The following is a 5,758-nucleotide window of genomic DNA, read 5'->3' on the forward strand; positions in this document are numbered from 1 at the left end:
CACTGACGTTATAACACTGCTTACGTAACTGTATGATGTGAAACAATGGCTAGTGTAAAAATTAATGGTATTTCAAAAAAATGGAATCAATTGATGTAAAAAAGTTGATAGAAAGCTTGCTAAGTTTTGCTGAAATGTGAAGAAACCAAAAGCTGAAATTTGTTGAATAATTCAAGATTTCCCTCCCTTTGCAGCCAAAGATAAAATTGACTCTGACAGTTTTCCTGCATCTTAAGCACAATAAAAAAAGCTGATATGCTTAATTAATTCTGTGAAAATTTCGACGTGTGGAACCATATGTGTATGTACTTGTGTGTGCACCTGGCCAAGTGAGGTGACAGAAGAGGAAGAAAGCAGAAGGCTCAGTCTCAGAGAAGCCTTCCCTTTTTTGACCTGATAACTCAAATAGGAAAGTGATGACAAAACCATAGATGTGCACTTAAGACATTGTTGTATGTATTTGAGTGATGGTCAAGGATGGAATTAAGGTTTTTGAAAGCTGGCTACAATTTCCTTGATACCGTGTGATACTGTGGGTACTGTGTGATTTCTGAGGCTAGGTAAGAAGGGTGATATAGATTCAGTGTTTGGAACCCAGAGCCGTCATGCAAATTCCCAGCTGTTAACGATGTGGGAGAATTCAGGTCACTTGAAGAGGCCACCTCTAGTATTCAGTCCCAGCTAATGTCCTGGCTGACAGCCAGCATCACCTGCCAGATGTGAATGAAGACACCTCCAGATGATGATTCCAGCCCCTCCCAACCATAGTGTCATTCTCAGCGATTGAGTCTTCCCAATTGAGGCCCCAAATATTGTAGAGCAGAGACAAGCCATTTTTGGGGTGCTCAACTTGTTGCCAACTTGTTTGTTATTTGTCCCTTCACTCTATTGCTTTTCCTCTCTTGGCCAGAGAGTTGATTTCTGTTTCTCCTGGGTTCTTTGAGGTCCCCCATGTTTCAGGGCTCTGTTCTACTACATGCATGTGCAGTGCTCAGGGTAAATAATAATAAAGCTTTATCAAAATTTAGTCCTAAGCTGTGTATGGTGGCACACGCCTGTAGTCTCAACCGCTCAGGAAGGTGAGGTGGGAGGATCGCTTGAGCCCAGGAGTTGGAGAACAGCGTGGGCAACATAGTGAGGCTCCATCCCTAAAAAACAAAACAAAATTTAGTCAGAATGTAGGTGTGTTAATAGTTAACTTTATTTCCTTCTCTGTAACTGAGTTTATCTTTTTAATCGGTTCTTATTTTCTCTAATAATAGAAAACACTTATAGTAGGACTGTAAATGGAAGTTTACACTGAGATCCTAAGATGACAAATGCCAGATGCCAGAGTGAGTTATGTGATCACCCAGCAGGATTTGTAAAATTTCAAGGGAAATTTCCAAGGCTTTCTCATATGGAAGTTCCAAAGCATAGGGCTGGACATGGGAAAAGAGGATTGGATAGGGCATGTCTTTGAAGAGAACTCTGTTGTAAGCTATCCCTGCCTTCCTTTCCCTCATTTCAAGCTTGATAAGAAGAACTTCTCAGAAATCTTAACATGTGGCTTATGTGATTGGGGGATGTGGAATGTGGACTGGTGACTTTTGACTGGAAGATGTAAAAAGCAGAAATGTGGACTCTTCAGTTGATCTGAGGTGAAAGCAATGGATATATGCATGCTTCCTTGATCAGATACAACCACTTGGGAGAGTGAGCAGGCCTGGGGCTCTTTAAGCAAACAAACAAACAACTTTTAAATTGTAATTGACATTTATTTATATATTTATTTAGAGACAAGATCTTGCTCTGTGACCCATGCTGGAATGCAGTGGCTGTTCATTGCAGCCTCAACTTCCTGGGCTCAGGCTTAAGTAATTCTCCCACCTCAGTCTTTGACCTCAAGTGATCCACCCATCTCGACCTCCCAAAGTACTGGATTATAGGTGTGGGCCACCGTGCCCAGCCTGCCCTTGCTTTCTATATTGTACCATTGCTATGGCTAACATAAAAATCAATGTTTAGTCCTTTAGTTAAATCCTGTTGTAAATTCAAAACAAAACTATCACTGTACTTTCTCAAGCACTTGCAAATCAATCCATTTGCTTTTGTTTTCAGACTGTTGTGTCTTCTGTGAGCTGTTGAAGCAACTCAGTTGTCTTCTTTGTTCTAGGCTAGCTAAGCAGAAAGCCTCAGGGAAACTAGGAATTACTAGGGGTTGTGAGACCAAAACTGCGTCAGTTGAATATTTAAAAAATACGATTTTGTCTTTTTTTTTTTTTGGGGGGACAGAGTTTCACTCTTGTTACCCAGGCTGGAGTGCAATGGCGCGATCTCGGCTCACCGCAACCTCCGCCTCCTGGGTTCAGGCAATTCTCCTGCCTCAACCTCCTCAGTAGCTGGGATTACAGGCATGCACCACCATGCCCAGCTGATTTTTTGTATTTTTTAGCAGAGACGGGGTTTCACCATGTTGACCAGGATGGTCTCGATCTCTTGACCTCGTGATCCACCTGCCTCGGCCTCCCAAAGTGCTGGGATTACAGGCTTGACCCACCGCGCCTGGCCACGATTTTGTCTTACACCGTTATTGGTCTTATTTCCATTGGTCTCCCTTTGGCTAACAAGGAAGGGGGTATGTGTGCCATTTGTAAGGTTGTCTCTGAGTTATACAAGTAGGTATAGAAATATCAGTTGATTCCATTGTAGCAGTTGTGGTGGCTAGAGACGAATTAATGCTTCCTTCACTTAGTAGACTCATGAGATATCAGTTGGTGAAGCCAAGTAAAATAAAATGAAACTAAATAAAAATCAAAGACATTCCAAATGGCATTAGAGGAAATGCTAGGGGAAGATCTTTATTACTAATCAGGATAGCAATTCTAAATGCCACGTGAACTTTGGGACAATACCTGTAAGAATTATCATTATCTCACTTAAGGTGCCAGGAGCTCTTTTTTTCTATTCAATTCCACAGACGCTACTCACTGGTTAAAAAAAAAAAAAAAGATGGAAGTTTAGGTGTAGATAGAGCAAGGATCCAAATAAACAGCTTCTCACAGGACATGCCATATAATGGCTGAATCATCATTCTGGAACCCACTATGCGGACCATTAGACATATAATAATGTTTATTACTATTACTGAACATGAAGTGACATTTTAATGATTTGGGTCTGAAACAATTTGATTTGGTCTTATTGGCCAACCTCCGTGAAAGATCTTTGGTATTTGCACCATTCTTTCAGACTATTTATTTGAACAACTATGTGGATCAATTGCCTATCCGTTAGTTCCTTAATTGCAACTTGATATAAATATAAGTGTTGTAGGAAAAAAATGTGTGCTTCGATGAAAAAACTATGCACTGTTTAGGTGAAGCCATTTCATGTTATCTGATTCTTTGGGAGCTATATTCAGTTTTGTGAATTGTAAATAACTAATGGCAACGTAAAATAATTCTTGACTATAGATGTGCAAATTCTGTTCTGTACAGTAAAGACTCAGTTGCCTGCCCTCTCCATTGTAGAGGAAGCTCATTTTGCCTCCACTTAAGCATTTGTTTCAGTATTTCCTTATTCCATATAAATTTGTGCTTTCTTGACTCTTCCTTTGGGTATAATCAAAAAAGGGTATAACATTGCTCCAGTTTTTTCATTGAGTTAAATAAAATATATATATATATATATTTTTTGCAATAGAGTCTCACTGTGTCACCCAGGCTGAAGTGCAGTGGTGCCATCTCAGCTCACTGTAACCTCTGTCTCCCGTGCTCAAACGATCCTCCCACCTCAGCCTCCCTAGTAGCTGGGTCTACAGGTGTACACCACCACACTTGACTGATTTTTGTATTTTTTTTTTGTAGAGATAGGATTTCACCACGTTACCCGGGTTGGTCTTGAACTCTGGGGCTCAAGCAATTTGTCTACCTTGGCCTCCCAAAGTGCTGAGATTACAGACATAAGCCAGTGTACCCAGCCTAAAATTTTTAATGTATGTTTATTTTTATATCTGTATGAAAGTATGATTTTACCATTTTTGGGGAATTATCTTTATACAGTGTTGTCAACCTAAAAAAAAAGACAGTAGAGAAAATTATCCCTAAATATGTTGGGTTTACTCAGGAATAGAAGTAAGGATTATAATCCAGAATGCGTGAAATGGCAAGGTACCAGTACATTTGGTAAGGGAAAAGTACAGGGAAAAGTTTATTAGGAAAAAGTAGATTTACATAAGATGCTTAGAAAGAGTTCTTTGGGTCCAGAGGTCCAAAGCCATAGTTGTTGTCAGCTCATTGGTGGAGGTACCATTACTGGGCAAGTGTTCTGAGAACATCTTATCCAAGTTTTTGCCGTCCTAAAGAATGTCTAGTGATGAACCTTCTCCAAGCAGGACATGCGTGAAGGCTGCAAAAGGGTTTTTAGAAAGTCCTTGGAGGCCAGGTGTGGTGGCTCACACCTGTAATCCAAGCACTTTGGAGGCCAAGGCAGGCGGATTACCTGAGGTCGGAAGTTCGAGAACAGCCTGACCAACATGGTGAAACCCCGTCTTAAAAAAAAAAGAAAAAAAGTCCTTGGAAACAGTTCTTATTCAGACTTGTAATCATGAGCCCCATCTCCTTTGGCCCTTCCTATCCCTATTTGTCTGGGATTCACAAAAATGATTTCCTCCTGGTGTCTGCAACTTTCACAGTGTATTGTCAAAATAGTTGTGTCTGGTAATTCATGTGTTGCTAACCAGTGACATAAAGTTGTGATTATTATAGCGGATGTTTGGTATGGAATTATAAGATTTTAATCAAATGTATTGCTTCTTTCCCTTGAAGCTCAGTGGATTTGTTCTGACCTTTACTTAAGCTATAGTTCTTAGACAAAAAAGAATAATCATAGCTAACATTTATTGAATAGTTATGTGCCAAGTACTGTAATAAGCACTTGACATGTATTATCTCAATTGTCATATACGGGCAATAGGAAAAAAAAATAAAGGAATGTACAGGCTTGGGACAAGAGAATACCTATGGCTCCAAGTCCTCAGCAACTCCCTCAGCCCACCCCTCTGTCACAGAGGACAACGGGAGCACAAAAGAACCAGAGGTGCAACATCAAATTACAACAGGCAATGCCACCTGTGCATACCTGGGCATCAGTGCATCCAGAGTGAGTCCCCTTATAATCACATCAGGGAGAGACCATCTCCATTAGAGGCTTAGGAAAGTGTAAAGGCCAGTTTCTATATTGAACTGGAAAGCCCCTGATGTTTCTTGATTGCAAATTAAGAAGAATCTGAGTGGTTCTTTGGCATGAAAATCTCTAAGCACACAATATTCTAGCAGTAAGTCATGAACAAGGCCTGACACAAGGTGACATCCATGACCCTGTCAACATTGATGGGAACTTGTGTGGAAACCAACTTCTGTCCTATTTGAAGAACGAGGTTTTGAGTAGATTCTAGCTGTTTTGCTAGGGCACTGACACTAATTAGTTCTGATCTCTACCCTTTAAGATTCTCTTAGCAAATTGGCTGTTGCACAAGTGCTGCCAGGGGCATTCACTACCACTGCTTATGAATATGGTGAAGTATTTGGATTCAGTTTCCTTTCTTCAACAGCTTTATTTATTTATTTATTTATTTATTTTTTTGAGACGGAGTTTTTTTGCTCTTGTTACCCAGGATGGAGTGCAATGGCACGATCTCGGCTCACCGCAACCTCCGCCTCCTGGGTTCAGGCAATTCTCCTGCCTCAGCCTCCTGAGTAGCTGGGATTACAGGCAC

The sequence above is a fragment of the Sapajus apella genome, unplaced genomic scaffold, assembly GCF_009761245.1.
Source record: "Sapajus apella isolate SASKATOON/1434 unplaced genomic scaffold, GSC_monkey_1.0 scaffold28, whole genome shotgun sequence".
Taxonomy (NCBI): Eukaryota; Metazoa; Chordata; class Mammalia; order Primates; family Cebidae; genus Sapajus; species Sapajus apella.